Source organism: Grampus griseus (genome assembly GCF_964374135.1).
Source record: "Grampus griseus genome assembly, chromosome: 8".
NCBI classification, from domain to species: domain Eukaryota; kingdom Metazoa; phylum Chordata; class Mammalia; order Artiodactyla; family Delphinidae; genus Grampus; species Grampus griseus.
The window spans coordinates 37878668-37893898 of record NC_139002.1 but is presented as its reverse complement, the minus strand read 5'-3'; the positions used below and the strand labels follow the sequence as shown (position 1 = coordinate 37893898).

At 40.6% G+C, this 15231-nt stretch overlaps 1 protein-coding gene across 1 annotated transcript in view; it reads right to left on the bottom strand.

Annotated features, from left to right (window-relative positions):
* Nucleotides 1–15231, bottom strand: part of MAML2 (mastermind like transcriptional coactivator 2) — a 361538-nt gene that overhangs the window by 79262 nt on the left and 267045 nt on the right. The gene's annotated exons all lie outside the window — the stretch shown is intronic.

Here is a 15231-nt window from a genome sequence, read left to right as displayed (position 1 = left end):
AGCCATATATGTGGATCTGTGACTCAGAAATGGAGATGGAGCTGACAACTTGGGTGCCCTCGCTTTGAGAGCTCTTCATGGAAGACATTTACGGACTTAGTTTTCCTGTTTCATATTCTATGGGGAGAGAAAAAAACAGAACCATCTTGTAGCCATGTATGGGTCTCTTCCTGCAAACTCCACATAGGGTTTCCTAGCCAGATGCAGATTGAAGTTCTGAAATTTCTCACTTCCTAGGATATTTTTTTACTTGTGGAGAAACACCATTCTTTCACAGACTCTGACTTGTCAGTGTCCTAATTCTAAGTTGTAACTCTAGATAGAGATATTTTGGGGGGCTTCTGTTTATGGATATACTATTAATTTGCATCTCAACTTTTAAAATAACTCACCAGGGAAGTAAAATTCATCAAGCAATATTTAACAGAAGACGGCACTGAGTCCCTAAAATGTGAAACAACCTGCTCAGATAATCAGAGGAAGAGCCCAAGCTGGGATCCAGCATCAATAGGAGTTATACAGAATGTGACTGTATTATATAATTTCTAAGGGAGGTTGGCTAATTTAAGGAGTGTTTCTTTATCCATGGGCTGGTCTAATGAGGGGGCAGTGTCGGGGTGTTAGGTAGAGATCAACTGTTTTCACGGGTCCCTCGGAGAAAGAATTAGCTATTTAGCCTGTATTTATGTCTTACATGTGGTTTTAATTTGATACACTTACCCTTTATTCCTGCATAACCCTATTTCATCTCTGTCTCTCTCTTTTCATTTTCTTTTATATTACCTCTGGCTTTAATTTGGGTGGCTCCCAAATGCATCGTTGCAAAGTTATCCTTTCCCTGAAGATGAGCACTTCTTTTGCATTTGTTCTTATGATTGGAAAAGAAGGTGGAAAGTCCAGGGTATCTAAGTCCTGTGCATGAATAGGAAGGGATATCTTTATTCAGATTAGAAAAAAAATAAATTTAAACATTTAGACTGCAGGCAATAAATTTGGGACACTGCACTCTACCCGGGGCCTGGGGAGTACTGTGGAGGTTGACTTAAATTAGCAATCAGTCCCCTCATTAAGGTATACTGTTCCATATGTTTTCTCTTCACATTGTTTTTGGTTACAGTATCTTAACTATCCAGCAGATGGCATCTGCTTCAAAATTCTCATAAATTCCATTTACATTTCAAGACAAACAGGATACTAATACATTGAAACCTCCCTTAATTGACTTCTACATTTAATACCTAGAAAAGCCTGCTAGGAACATACTTAAGGATAGACAATTAATTCCCTCTGGGAAGGTAAGAGTCATTCTTTTTTCTTGCCAAGCCCATGGCAGCATCATGGATACCAGGAAAACCTCCGTCATTTGAAAGGAAACATAATCAGAATTAAACCCAGAATCTCTATTACTTTAGTTACTTTTAGCACCAAACAAGAGCTGAGTATTAAAGGCAGATTCAGAAAAACAAAGCTAATCTCAAACCTCCTCTAAGGGAGAGGGGAGAAGGAAAAAGGGAACCAGCTCCTACAAGAAGCAAGGGGTGAATGAACACACAAAGCTTTATGGACGGTTACCATAAGAGCCTTCTTTACTGTGTATGAAGAGATGGGTGTGATTGAATGACTTCTAACGTTTAATGACACCTTTGCTCCAGTGCTTTGTAAAGCTCACACATGAATACACTGATCCATTTCCAGATGATCCTGGGGGCCCCATCCTTTTGTGTGAAGCACAAAGAAAAAGGAGACAGAGGGAGAGACAGAGACAAAGAAACAGCCCATGTAACCAAGCTCTGAACGTGATTTAAACAACCAACTCAGTAAACATCAATCTTAGGATGTGTTATGTGAAATGGAGTCATACTCCAAAAGAAATGTTGGCTACATTTAAAAGATCACTTGGTCTAAAGAAAATGCCAAGTTGAATTTCCAAGCAGTAAGTCATCTTTCTGCAAGAAGCTGACAAGACAAAAGCAACAATGTGAAAGGTGAAAAGATGGTTCCTCTGAAAAAAACGGAATAGCGTTATAACCCTGTTGGGTTTTTTTTAAGGGTCTGGTCCACTTGTTTTGTATTACATATTTGTTAGGGATCAGTGTGGCTGTGAAAAGAGCAATGGATTAGAAATCAGGATACTCGTGTGAGTTGCTGTGTTACTTTGTGTGAAGGGTGTCATCTTCTTGGACCTCAGTTTCCATCTATGTAACGTAAGAGGATTGGACCCAATGACCTTTGGGTTTCCTTTCAACCTCTGTTTCTTCTGACACGTATCCCTGTAGCCACGGAGCAGCCTCTTAGCCCCCAAGCGTGAGTGTGAGTCATAAGGAAGGACAGTGGGAGCTTGGATAGTGGTAGGTTCTGGAGCTAGTTTGCCAAAACTGAGCCATTGGAAAGGTATGCAGCAAGGAAGCAGTTTAGAATCCTTTGAGTTGCATTTTTCCCCTTTTAGTTCCATGGCTCTTTTCTGAGAAACAAAATAGAAGCTCAGATTTGGAAGCAAAGTCTTAGAAATGAATCCATTTTGTTCTCACTGTTAGCTCAAAAATCAAGTACATTTTGACCATTCGATTCTTTGTGTAGAGCACCACGTACGTCTGTGATTCTCTGTAAGTTTGGAATTTAAAAATGCCTGACACCTCCTCCTGCCTCAGCCACAGTTCATAAACACAATGGATTCTTCAGAAATGCAGAGTTAGAACATTTGAAGCAGCTGAATACTGATTTACATGAAAGCTGAAAGTGTACAGTACCAGTAAAATGTATCTTTGACATCTTGGCTTCCAGAGAAACACACTTCCTTTGTTCATTCACAAGTCTACTCTATTTCCACCTCAGATTTAATTATCTTCCCAGTTCTTATTTGCGTATGTGTAGGCTACCATTCAGAGTGCGCCAAGCCCTACATGCGGGAGGCACAAATCTTTTCATTCAAAATAAAAAAAAAAAAAAATGTGGACAAGCCATTCTGACTGCATAGTATGTGCTTTAGACAAAGCCAAAAGATGCTAACTGTATTCCAAGAATACCAATGTCCTTGAAATAAAATTTGCTGTTTGCTGCACCCATCTATATCACTTAGTTGAGACTTTCCATTATGTGTCAGATGGGCAAAAGAACTAATTTTGTTTCTATTAAATCCTAGGCTCTTGGAATTGGGAGGGACTTTATAAAGTGATCTAGTCCAATCTCCTCATTTTACAGATGAGGAAAATGAAGCCCAGAGATGAAAAAGATTTGCCCCAAATCACTGAGATGGATAGTAGCAGAAGTGAGACTTGGATATTTTTAAACTTCCACATCAAAATCAGTTAAACATCCATGGTTATCACACTCCCCAGCATCTACCCATCTCTCCATCCAAAACCAAATCACCTCTGAGTTGATCTAGACCTGGTAAACAAAATTAAATGTCCCTGTTCTTTAGGAAGCTCACAGTATAGTTGCATTTGCTCCTCAATAAACTTTCGGGGAAAAAAAGCCAGCTTCCTAGTTGTTCTTAACAAGTATTTAGAAAAAATTAACATCATTACAACAAACGTTCCACTTTCCTTATTCTCCAAATACAGCGACACTTCATTTATTTGGCTTTGGCAGAGAACGAGGTGTTCCACAGAAGTAAACTCTGCAGACCACTGAAATCAAAACTTTTCAACAGAAATCTTCCTTAAAGAGTATTTCCCATTTCCCTGCCTTTGGAAACAAAGGATATTGAACATGACTTAACTTTTTTTTTTTTTAACATGACTCAGAGTGATCTCTTAGGAACATCCATTATCATACTGGACAGTGATTCTGCCCTGTGTCTAATTTTCCAGGTCTCTCTTTTAATACCAGGCAGTTAACACTTTTTACTACAAGTTATCCTGACTTCTAACAGCCCTTTCACAACCTTTTCAAATTTTCAGTGCCGGGAATCATTTCTGAAAATTTAATAAAAATTGTATCTTAAATCTGTGTCAGAGACAGTAAAGCTTCAGTAAGGGTCTGAGGTATAGTATATATGAATTCAATGGGTAGACTTGGGGTCCCAAATGATAGTCTTTCTTTCCTGATTACTTCCAAGCTTAGGACCATGTAGGCAGGGCTGGGGATGCCATGCCTTCTGGGCAAGCTGGCCAACATTGCAGTCAGCCTCACACTAGAACCTTTCACCTTATCCCCAGAGGAGAAAACACTGATGGAGCTGTAAAAATCCAAGCAGTTTTCAGCAAGGGTGAGATTGCCTCTTTGAGGTACTTGGTTTAAGTAGAACCCAATTCTTTCTGTTCCCATTGTAGGAGCCTTTAGAACTCTGCCCACCTGCCTGCCAGAATATTTCCAGCCCCATGGAGCTCAAGTCCACAGCCCCAGCTTCCACTTACAGTGGGACCCACTGCCAAGTCCTGTGCCAAGGCCTTTACCTAACAGGGATTCATGTGTTGTATCTCTACAATTCTGTGAAGTAAATGCCACTATCTCATTTCACAGAAGGAACCTAAGGTACAGAGAATTGGGTCCATTTCCCTAAAGTAAGCTAGCAAGTGGGGAACTGGGGCTCTTGACTTGACTCTCTTTGTCATGGATATTCACACACCCAAGATGGTGACTTTGCAAAACTATGACTAAAATAGGTGATGGAATTTCTGTCTTCTTTTCTTTTTCAATCACTTTACATTTATACCTGATAACAGCACTGGGCTTGAAGATGAGAGTTGCATGGTAGCAAGAAGCAATGTTAAGAAAAATAGCAAACTGGATTTTAGCTCACTGCTTGTCCCTTTGCAGACGTTGATTCAGAGATTCCAATCCCCTATTTCCATGACCTCTCTGTATGCTTTACGGTGAATTAGCAGGTCAAGGAAAGCAAAAAGAAGCCGAAATTATGTAAGAAACATAGACGTGGATAAGACTGCCCTCTTTCATATATTCCAAAAACATTTATTCGGAGCCGAGCATGGGATAGTCACCAAAGACTTAAAGATGGATAGAAAGTGGTCCTTGCTCTTGGGCTTCTGACAATCCCATGGGACAGTTAGGATTATCCATGAGTTCAGTGCTAGAATAGAAATACGCTAAAAGGTGCTGTGGGAGTCTAACATTGAACTCTGCTGAAGGAGCTGATCAATGAGCTAGGACTAGTGGCTTGAGCAAAGCCAGGAGGGAAGGGAAAGGGTGCTTCCTGCAGAGGGAACCGCAGACAAAGACAGGAAGGAAGGAGTTTCATGTGGTGTACCTACCATGGCTGAAGCCAAGAGCTGAAGTGATGAAGTGAGGCAGGAACTTTACATGCTGAAGCTTAAAAAAGTTCTAGAAAATGATTCCGTCATAATAACGCCCATTTTTATAAACACAATGACTTAATGAATGTAGGACTAAATTTTCTGGCACGATTGTAAATGGACAAAACATGAAGTTGAAATTTCTGGAGAAAGCTAGGACACTTTACACTCCAATGAAACAGTGAGGTTCTGATATCCCCAAGAGAATTCAAACTGTTCAGAACCTGTTCTTGTGTTACTTAGCATGTCTTCCTTCAGTTACAAATTTTTGTCACCATGTCTCTGTAAGTGGATCTGGGCTTTTCAGACCATATATCCTGATTTTTTTTAATTTAGAAAATATCACTACCTACATTATCACACAGCACAAAATCACCCAAATAACCATTTTATGACCTTTCAATGGGAAACATTAAAGTATGCACAGAGGGCCTGGCTCTAAATGAGAAAAAGACCTAATGAGAAGAAAATGTGAATTTAAGTGAAAATTACAGGGTATTGCACTTCTTTCATGAGTATAATGTGCTGCGATTCTTTAAAGCCGAGGCCCTCCTTTTAAAGACTGAAGTGCTAGGTTCAATGTTACTATACTCCCTGGGAGAAAATTAGGGCCCTTTGGAAATTAAATCACCTCTTTTACAATAACTGCTAAGTTTTAGTTTACTGATGGTAGTCTTGTGGCTGGGATCTAAAAGAGTCATTCCTTTCAAAACTGTGCAAGGCAGTAGCTCAGAGAGTGGATAATCCAAATCTGTTTCTTAAATATCATCCTCTGTTTTTCATGAGACCAGTGGGAAGTAGCATTCTTCAGTGTCATGGAAAGGGAAACTGAGAACACAAGAGGTAAACTGATTTCTGGGTCTCACGAGAAGTTGGATCTGGAATCAGCAATTTTGATTCCCAAGTTATTCTGGATCTGAAATATATATGTATGCATAGACGAAAGAAACTCAGTGAACAGACAACTGTGCCCGATGTATCTGGTGATTTTGGAACAATCACTATTTGCTTGGTGATTTCTCCTTGAGGAACTTGGTTGTCAAGTTCCCAAGAAAATGCTCCCATAAGGGATTCATTTTCAAATCCTCTGAATTTGTTTTAAGCAGATTGACAGTTATTCTTCTGATGACAAGAAGTTGTCTCCCTGGACTATTCTTTGCCTCTGGTTTTTCTGGATGAAGAGATGGTGTGATTTCCACAGCTGGGTGAAGGACAGAAGTTCACCCGAGAGAGTTTGAAGGGTGACTGAGGGCCGGAGGCAGGAAAACAATGTAATGCAGGTCCTTTTTCTTAACAATGTCACCAGAAGAGGAAAATATAAAAGTGCAAAGTGAATTTGAAAAGATGAACACAGTTCTCTGCTAAGTGCATCAATTGTTCAAATAGAGAGATAAAAAAAAACTGAAGCCAGACTTGTTTCCTTGGAATATGGCTGTCTACCAGCAGCCCGGTTTTGACATCTGCATGTCAGCACACCAATAAAGAATGGAGGATCCACCAGTCCTACAAGACAAGAGCCTTTCTTTCTCTATGAAAGGTGTAAAGACTTATAAGTCAGAATTTCAAAACAAATATTTTCAGGTAAGTCATTTCCATTCCAAACAAAACTTCCCTTCATTCCTTCTTTCCTTGTTTTTCCGTCTTCCCTCCTCCTCTTTTTTCCCATTTCTGAAGTTTTCTCTGTGTTAGGAGGAAGTATCTCAGATGAATCCTACTTAATGTAAACAATACCCCATAGGTATAAATGTAATAAAAGGAGAAAAACTCATTTCCCTCTCATTTTTCTAGCACTACTCCATGAGCAAAAAAGTCTTTGCTTTTCACTTTATCTAGTGTTCCTGTTGCTTGAAGCAGTACAAGCTTCCCAGTTGCACACGGGGTACACTTTCTGATTGACTAATTGTTTGCCCAGAGTAACAATAACGCTAACTGAAAACAGCAAATCCAAAGTGTGACCAGAGGTTATTTAACCTCTGGGAACAGAGGGCTCTTCAAAGCAGTGTGAGACACATTTACTGAAAACCTGCCACGTTCCAAATAAGGTGAATCAGACGTTAGTGTGAAAGCTGTGTTCAGCACAGGAACGTCACTGAACAGAAGTCTCAGAACAAAATAGGAAGCCAGCATACTGGGAGAGAGAAGTTCCACTTTCAGCCTGATTTAAAGAAGAACGTTTATTTCAAAGAAAAATGGCTATTTTAATCATCAATTAAAAAAATCCGATGGCTATTGCTTTGATATTCTTATCATACATTTAATCAATGAAGGGAAAGTAAATAAAAAATTCGGGAGGGGTTGGAGAGGGATACTTTTCACATTGGTTTGCGTTACACAGAATGACTCAAAAGAAACAGAAAGTTGCAACAACTGTGATGTGGCATTTATAATAAATGCCTCAACCTCATAAGGCCCAAACACTCAGAGATTTAACTGGTAATGCCAGGGGGATGATGTAGTATTTCCTGTACTGTTTTAACTTCTCAATAAGCATGTAGACACTGCAGTGAAGCCCAGGTAAAAAGTTCACAGCTGGAGGGGGCGTATAGGAGGTACTCTGGAAAGCTATAAGCTTACATAGGCATCCAGCTGGAAATAGCCCTGGAAGAATGCAGGGGGGCGTCACACATGGTAATAATTTGAAATTTACAGAACGTGGGTTTTAGGGGCTACAGTAAGGGCTGAGGAGTTTTCTCTCAAAGGGGTTCTGAAATAAGGCGCGGGGAAAGGATGGGGAATGTAGCACCAGTTAACAGAATCTGGGTGCACTTGAAGAGTATGGCTACTAATTTTACTTCTTAGGGTATCCAGGAGGGCAAGCCCCCCTCATCACCAGCTCTCTTCATCCAAAGGGGGCCCATGTTTAAGATGGGTCTCAAATGCTATATCAATTAGATGGGTCACTCCCTGTTTTATTTTTATTTTTTATTTTTTTCACTCCCTGTTTTAAAATCTCAACTAGAACTTTGTACCTAAGAGCATTTTTCTTCCTGGGCCTTCTTTAACTTCTTTAACTGTGTACTTCTCTTAGGACCCCTTTCCTCCCCTTCAACTTCTCCCACCATGAGATTGTAACTGTCTCCATGACAAGGACCAACTCTCGTTCTTCTCTAGTACACTGTAGCCAAATATGATTATGTTGCCAACAACCTCCCTCCCCATCCCAATAAAAGCTTTTCAAGTGGCTTCCCATTGACCTTAGGATAAAACCTAGCAAGGTCTTTAACGTGACTCATACAAGGGTCCTTCATTTGGTCCCAGTCTGAGTCCACCCTCTTGTCAATCTTTCTGGCGCTTCACTGATCTTTCCTTCCCGGCACATTCTTGCTCTCTCACTTCTTGGCTTTGTGCCTGCTGTTCCCCGCCCGGGACAAGCTGTCCACCCATCTCCACCCCCACTCTGTCTGGTGCTGACTCCTCCCTCAGGGCTCACACCCTTCTTCAGGGACCCTTTCCCACACCCGACAAAGTTACGCATCCCTGTGCTTTCCTGTGCTTCTCCTCTCATAACTCATTCTTCATTTTTACTACTTGTATCTGTTTTAGTATCTGCTTTCCCAGCTAGATGGCAAGTTCTAGGAAGTCATTGTCCCTCTCTTATCTTTTTAGTACTGTACCTTTGGTGCCTAGGGCATAAAGCTTGGATGTATGGTTCTACTATACGAGAACTCAATAAACTTTATTATTTGAGTCAATGAATGAATGAATGAATAGCTACTGTAATAATAACCACCATGGGCTGAGTGCTTACTATGTACCAATGAGTATGTTGCATACTTTACACATATTATGCCACTTAGCCATCACAGTGGTCCCATTATTACCTATAATACATATTATTACTCCTATTTATAGATGAGAAAACCAAGTCTTGGGGAGGTTATTAATGACTCAGTTTTCCTAGCTTGAAAATGACAAAGCTGGGATCTGCGTCCAAGCCTGCCTCACTCCAAAACCTATGGCTTTTTATGGGGCCATAGGTTTCTCAAATAGCTATCCAGTAAATGCTCATTAAAAAAAAGACACACAGAGTATTGAGTAGAGTTCCCTGTGCTACACAGTAGGTTTTTATTAGTTACCTATTTTATATATAGTAGTATGCATATGTCAATCCCAATCTCCCAATTTATCCCTCCCCCCCTTTCCCCCTTGGTAACCATAAGTTTGTTTTCTACATCTGTGACTCTAATATGAAAATAGAATCTAAAAAAGAGTGGATATATGTATTTGTATAACAGACTCACTTTGATGTACAGCAGAAAGTAATACAACATTGTAAATCAACGATGTTCCAATAAAAATTAATTTTAAAAAACCCACACATGCAGGGACTTCCCTGCTGGTGCAGTGGTTAAGAATCTGCCGGCCAAAGCAGGGGATGAGGGTTCAATGCCTGGTCCATGAAGATCCCACATGCCGTGGAGCAACTAAGCCTGTGTGCCACAACTACTGAGCCTGAGCTTTAGAGCCCGTGAGCCACAACTACTGAGCCCACGTGCCACAACTACTGAAGCCCATACTCCACAAAAAAGAGAAGCCACTGCAATGAGAAGCCCGTGCACTGCAACAAAGAGTAGTCCCCGCTCGCCACAACTAGAGAAAGCCCGCGCACAGCAATGAAGACCCAATGCAGCCAAAACAAAACAAAACAAAACAAAATACATGCAGAAAAAGTTGTGAATATATTAGATTCTTCCAATTTGAGAATCCCTTTGTAATTGTATGACTTGAATTCACATGATGAGAACTGTTCCTAATTCCAACAAGAGTCTCTAAATGCCACATCCAAATCCAGTGCCGAATTTCTTTTGCCCGTTAATACAATGTCTGCTGGACCAGAGTTTGACCAAGGGTTTTCTGCTCAGATGCTGCCTGAGTGCTTAGAAGTGAGATGAGTTCATGTCTGTACAACAAGCCAAGGGTGGCCAGAACATCTTTTACCTAAGGGTTCCAAGGTTCATGATTGGCCAGCTACGGGACACTGCTGTACGACACCTTCTTATTCTATTTTCCTAAAGATACACGATTCAGTGTAGTGCTAGGTTAGTACCAAGGTTCCTAAGAATGGCAATAGTTACTTAAAAAATTAGAAAACAGAAAATTAGGTCACAGCACATCAGCTTACTATAAGAAAGTTCTCAACTTCTGAGTGATTCAGTAATGGACCCTCTGTGTTCCTGGAGGACGGATGGATGGAAACAGAAGCTGGGTGACGATCGATCAGGTCCACTCTAAAAAATGATGTGTACTTTGGGTGGATAGTTAGACAAGAGAACTTCTAATGTCCTTTCAAATTCTACCAGAAGGAAAGTTTGATGAAATGTTTATGGAAATTACTTTGAGGGTTTGTCTGAATGCTGAAAAACACTTGTTAAGTATGTGTATATATATCCAAGCTCTGGATTCAGATACCCCTAAGTTCAAGACCTTCCTGTACCCTTACCAGCTATGTACCTTGGGCAAATCTCTGGGACCCTCTAAGCCTCAATTTCCTTTTCCATGAATAATAAAATTCACTATTATATTTGTAGAAGGCAATATATTCAGACTGTGGGATATTCTTACTAACTGCATGATCTTGTGCAAGTTAACTAATCCCCACACACCTCACTGTGGTAATAATATGTGGAGGATAATAGTATCTTTCTCAAAAATTTGTTATGAGGATTAAGTGAATTAACAATGTAAAGTGCTTGAATGGTGTCTGGCACAGAATAAAGCTTCAATTGGCTTTAATTACTGTTATCATGATCTTGGAAACAACTGACATTTTTAAACTTTTCTTCTAGGAGTTTCATGTTTAAACTCCATTGCTGTTTGTCCTTTTGCTTGAATTCTAAGTGTAGAATAAAAGTTGGAAGTTTAGAAATGATTAGAATTTATGCTCTAAACCGGGAAGCCAACATCTCAACAAGGGACTGTATTCTTAAAAAGCGAGAAGGAATGTTTTTGTGTCAAAGTGGACAGGAAATAGCTGATGTCCAGAACCTAAAGTATCTGAACAAAAGTGATCTTTTGGTAATGATTTGGAAAATGTTCTGAATACATGTCTCACAGATTTTAAAATGCTTATACCTATTTTTTTTAAAAAAAGTTCCAAGAAGAGTTACTAAGAAAAGTGTCCTGGTTTTATCGAATATTTATTCTAAAGCCAAGATAAAGAAATAGAGTTCTAATGCATTCATGTTTACAACTGATATTAGCTCTCATGGCACAGCAGGGCAAAGCGTGATTTTTTTTTTAATGTCCTGTGTCATGCCTGTATACAACACTCTCTCTGTTGTGCTCTCGTTCTCTCTCTCTCTCTCTCTTTCTTTCTCTCTCTCTCTCTCTCTCTCTCTCTCACACACACACACACACACACACACACACACCACACACACGAGAAAGAAGACAGAGCAAAGAACCTTTGCTTAGCTATTAGTTTTCCAAAGTCCTTTGGGATGACAACATAGAGATCTAGGAAGAAGAATCATGATTCATTCCATAAATCTCTCCAGTATTCATAGAGGATGATTCAGGTCTTGTCTGGTTCTGGGGAGTGGCCTTTTATTGTGAAGTTTTATGTTCCAGGCTCTGCTTAACAAAAAACAGTACCATTTAATCCTTATAATAATCATGTACGGTAGATATCACTCCCATTTTATAGATGATAAAACACAGAGAATTGACGCACTTTGGTGACTGTCACACAGCTAGGGACGGGCAAAGTCAGGATTTGAATGAAAGTCAATTTGATGGCAAAGCTGATGCTCTTAATCACTCTCTGTTCTGCCCTGTATTGGGAGACATGGAAGGCAGAGCTGGTGCTGTTGGGATAGAGACCTCCCAGCCTTCTCCTTGCTTTTGTTCTTGGTCCAGGCCCGATAGGGAAACCGGTTAAGTTGGCCTTTGACCTACCCAGCCTCTTAGGCCTGCTCCCCTTTCCCTGCCCAACGTCTTTCAAGAAAAGATTGAAAACTTGCTCAAAGGAGAGTGTCCGTGACTAGTAATGACTAGTTATCCATGCCAGGGAGCTGTGCACTTCAGTTAGCAGCAAAACCAGTGGTTCTTCTTCAGAAACCAACCCCACAGGGACAGAGAGTATCTTACTCCGCTTCTGCCTGAGTCTGACTCTTCTTAGCACTGCCTGGACCTTGCTGATAGGACGCCTGTGCTGCAGGACCCTCTCACTAACGGTAGTAATGAGTGTGTAAACAGTGTCACCATGTGCTGAATGACTAACTGGGGCTGGCACACACTGCCATCCTGAGGGTACAAGACAGAGCCCCGTCTTTGTCAAGGGAAGGGAAGGACAGCAGCTCCTGAAGGAGGAGAGGCTCAAGGTCTTCATCCCCAAAGGATTCTCTGTCCCCTGCTTTGCAGTCACTGAGTAACCTCAGCTCCACTGTGGCTTGTGCAGAAGGAAAGGGAAGGAGCAGGGAAACTGGGGGAGAATACAGTGTTGCAGAAGGGCTCGACGAGCCCTATTAGATTCAGCCCTGAGCCATCTACTGAAGAAGCTCTAATGATGCTTCCTTGGATAAGAGCTGACCTAAAGCGAGACCACGTTCCATTGAACCATGGAACCAGACCCTAGGAACGGGTTATATTAGAGTAGGATGAAAAGTCTTCCATGTGTCCAACCAATATTGACTGAGTGTTTACTAAGTGCCAGACACTGTTTGAGTACTGGGTATACAACAATGAACAAAACTAAAAAAGTCCCTGCTTTCACGATGCTTAAATTCTAGCGAGGGCAGAGAGACAGAAACAAAAACACAAGTAAATTGAACAGTGTGTCCAAAGGTGATCAGAACTATGGAGAAAAAGAAACCTGGTAAGAAAGCTAGAGAGGTGGGGAGGGAATCAGAAGTACAGACTCTGAGACGGGCATGAACTTGGTGCGTTCTGAGAAGGCAGGTGTGGCTGGAGGATAGAGAAACAGGGAGAGTGATGGGAGTTGCAGTTGGAGGAGGGATGTGAGAGTGTGTGTGTGTGTGAGAGAGAGAGAGTGTGTGCTCCTGCATGTGTGATTTTGTAGTAAGATCCTGTAAAGACCATGAGGACTTTGGCATTTCCCCCCAGTGAGATGGGAAATGGGTGGAGGACTCAGCAGCGGACAGACTAGACGGAACACGTGGCCAGACCTCCCCAGAGTTCCGGGCAGCCCACCACAAATGCCTAATTTGCCTTCCCAAACAGGCCCACTGGGCTTGCCCTTCCAAACTCTTTTCTTCTGCTGATAAGCTTCCCTTTACACACGTTTTTCTCTGGGCATAGCATCTCCAGTCTCAGTGCCCGTTTGTCCAGTATAGCCTGACACTATTTTAAAAACAGCTCTTCAAGACACGGACTGCCTTTCAAAGTGCCTCTATCTGCACAACAGGGCACGCATTTCAAGAAACAACAAGGGCCCATTTCTATCGAAGCAAATGTGTTTCTTGCATCCAACAGCAGGGCTCCACAACAGTGATGTTTCTATTTCAGAAAGCAAGTCTATTTTGTCAGCAACAATCCTTTAAAACACAAAGTTGTCACATAATCCCCTTCTTCTATGCAGGATAAGTAAAAATCCAACAAATGAAACACTTCTTCTGGAAATTATATCCCTTTTGGATTTTGTTTTGAAATCATCTTTTAAAATCTGTCATTGGTAAACAGGATTGAGAATCCCAAAATTGCCTCAGAGATTTGTTATGAGAGTTAAAGGAAGGAGAGGAAGTGATTGTTTACTGGGGTCTATTGAGTTCTTTGAATATGATATGACATGTTAATATGGAGACAGGAAAATGCATACCCAGGACTACCTGTCTTGTTTTAGTTTTCATTTCAAACCCATCTTACTTATGCACTCCCAAAGAACAATTCAAATGCCATGTTTTGCAAGTTTGTGATTTCAAGTGGCTAATCTGTCTTGTTGGCCTCTGTACAGAATTTTAACCTTTTTTTCCCTCTTTGTTGGCCTGAGGGTGATGACAGAATCAAATATGCTGATAAATAGGGCCAAATAAATTCTCTCCTAGGAAAGATGCAGTTAGAGGAAGAAATTATCTGACAATGACAGTTTTTTAAAAAATTTTCTCACCCACTAACATTTCTGGTTCAACAACTTTTCTGCTTGATGTAGTTAAATGTCAACAAAAGTGTTACTTCTTAATTATCTGAGTATCCTGAGTCATAATAGTAATGCGTATATCACTTCACTGAGGAAATGTTTTATTCTCAATGACATTAGTTATTTTTACAAGAATCTTTACGACCCACTGGAAAGAAGATAATTTTTCTTTGATGACTTTCTCTACTACAATAATTGACCTCAGTTGATTCCCTTCAAAATTACATGAGAAAGCCCGACTTTTCAAAGATGGAGATAAAGCAAGTCTGTGAACTTCCCCTCTCCCGGTACTTCCCCTAGAACAGTAGTTCTCAGTTCTGATGCACAGTAGAATTTCCTGGGGGAGCTTTAAATCTATACAGAGAGAAAGAGAGAGAAAAGATACCCAGGCTCAAACTGAAGAGATTCTGACTTGATTGGTCCAAGGTGGGCATGGACATTTTAAAAAATGTACAAAGAAAATTCCAGATAAATACTAGTGTAACTTTAGAAGACACAAGTACACTATAAAAATGAGAGGAATTGTATTGCTTAGATCAGTGGTTCTTGATTAATTCATATTTTTAAGTTCATTTTGCCACTATAGGAAACTACACAGCTCTATGTTCAGTGTGGACAACAGATAAATCTCATTTCAGCCTCAGGGGCCCTGACCACAACTAGTCTTTGACTTTTCTCTATTGTTCACCTCTGTCTTCAATGATTAATTTGTTGTTACTTCAGCATCTCTTGCGTTGATACTTGGATACACCTGCCAGGAGGAAATAGGTGAGCTCTCTTTTTAGGAATTTACACGAAGGTGAAGGGTCCTCCTGGGTAGAAAAGGTGCATAGAGGTTTGAACTCTATCCCGAATTTATGTTCATTATTCAGACATATATAC